Source organism: Mus caroli, chromosome 17 (genome assembly GCF_900094665.2).
Source record: "Mus caroli chromosome 17, CAROLI_EIJ_v1.1, whole genome shotgun sequence".
Lineage (NCBI taxonomy): Eukaryota > Metazoa > Chordata > Mammalia > Rodentia > Muridae > Mus > Mus caroli.
In genome coordinates this window covers 51,073,278-51,075,439 of record NC_034586.1, presented here as the reverse complement: position 1 = coordinate 51,075,439, position 2,162 = coordinate 51,073,278, and the positions used below count along the sequence as shown (strand labels likewise).

Sequence of the window (2,162 nt, the reverse complement as noted above, 5' to 3'; positions counted from 1 at the left end):
CAGCCCGGAGAACCCCAGAGCAGTATTCAGTGGGATCTGTGGTGCCTGAGAGTCGGAGCTGAACTCCAGCAGTTCAGTGGGGACCTCAGACTATGCCTCCCACCCCAAGTGGGATCCTGAGGCTTCTCACAGCCCAATGCCTGCCCTTGGAGTCATCAGGTGTGTGCAGTCAAACTTCCCAAACCCCACCTTGCCCAATGCCTGCTCCCTAGTCCAGACGCAGGACACCATTTTAACTCACAACATTTCATGACTATATGTGTATATACGAACAAAATGTTCATACTGTTTTATGAAGTATAAGCAAGAAAAAACATATTTTTCCCCAGAAATTTGAATCATTTCAAATGATTATACCCAGTCATATCCATTTCCTTTTAAAATACATAACTTTAGTTTTACAGATAAAGAGGAATCCCATCTTGTGTGTGTACATATTTTTTATCCATTCCTCTACTGTTGGATACCTAGTCTAGTTCCATAATTTAGTTTTGTTAATAGTGCTACAGTAAACATTGATATGCACATAGCTGTGGATATATGTATTTCAAGATCATTGGATAAATGCTAAGGAGTGTCATAGTTGTTGGGTGACCTATTGTGAGGTTTGTTTGTGGAGTAGGTGCCCACACATATTTCAGTGGGGGCTGGGCAAGTTTGAATTCTCACTACCTGTGTATAATGTCCTGTTTTCTTTGCCTTTTCTTTTTTTTTCTACATTCTCACTAGCATCTGTTTATAGATTTTTTTAAAATGACTTTTATTCTTTCAAGACTGGCATGGGGAATTTAATCTGCATTATAATAAATTTGTAAATTACTTTTGGCAAGAGAAAATTTCACAATATTAAGTCATCTAACCCAATTGTATGTTAATTTTATACCCTGCCACATTGGTCAAAATATGTCCTCTACCAATAGGGATATTTTGACTTTTTTTATTTTTTATTTTTTATGGAGGACCTTCTATTGTCTTTGCCAAAGTCTGAAGTACAATGATTGGAGGCACTGGAGGTAGAAGGGTCTAGTCACTTGATTAAACCAGTGGACAGCTCTGGTGTCAGTGCCTGCGGGTGTCCATTTGCATCACTGTTGCAGCCATTGGTGGTAGGTGTGGACTCTTAGAAGAGAGTGGACTGATGGCTGCCACCTCTCCTGGCTTGATGCCTGGACCAGGGTGCTCCATCTTGTGCTCTAGCAGCATGTGGTGCTGGGGTGGAAGCCCTACACAAGCCCTGAAAATATTCTCAATACAGCTGTGCTGGCACAAAAGGGCATTCACCACAGGGCTGCCACAGGGCACAAGCGGTGCCTTAAAGAGGAAGCTGAGCACTGATAACACTGTGTGGAAGCCCTGAGGCTCGGGGTCCATGTTTGTGTAGAAGCTCACACACTGACACAGCTCTTTGAGCAGCACTAGGTCCACCACGACAGGTGTAGCCAGGAATGAGTCCTCACAGGTATTATGGAGCACCAAGGTGTTTGTCCCACCCAGCAACAGCTTCGAGGTATACTCACCCAGAGCACCCATGCTGTCACCAACATAGGGCACATATTTGATCACCACACTCTCCAGGCACGTAGAACACAAGGTTGCTCTGAACCATGTCATCCACCACTCTGTTCTTTGTCACCTCCTTGGAGGGGAACTGCAGCAGTACAGACATGTTCTGACTGTTGTTCTTACCCAAGTGGTTATAGCTCATGATGGCCATGGTCTTCAGGCCAGAGCCAATGAGGAAGTCCACCAGAACAAACTTGACCTTAGTCTGCCCTGTCTTGGAGTCATCCATCACCACCTACAAACACATGAAGCTGCGAAGCCATGAGTGTACTTTCTGTTTTTATCCTTTAAATTTTTTTCACTTACATTTAGTCAATACACTCACTACCCAAAGACTGGAAAGATTAGAGATGCTTGTCTTGTTGCTGGTCTTTTTAAAACTTCTTTTGAGTTTTCTTATCCACATAGGATGATTTTGTGGATGTGTGCAAGGCAGGATGTCAATGAGCGCACTCCTTTCCCCCCCATATCTCATCAGGAGCCAACATATTTTCATGCCCATATTGGGCAACCCTCTACCTAAATTGCAGCAAAGTATTAAATGCATGGAGACCTTTAGCTTCAGTAATACTGCTACTGAAGAGGTTAAAAAGCACATT

At 43.3% G+C, this 2,162-nt stretch overlaps 1 pseudogene; it reads right to left on the bottom strand.

Moving 5' to 3' along the window:
* Positions 1-1,027: 1,027 nt before the first annotated feature.
* LOC110312278 lies at positions 1,028-1,792 on the bottom strand (annotated as a pseudogene).
* Between the last annotated feature and the right edge of the window lie 370 nt (positions 1,793-2,162).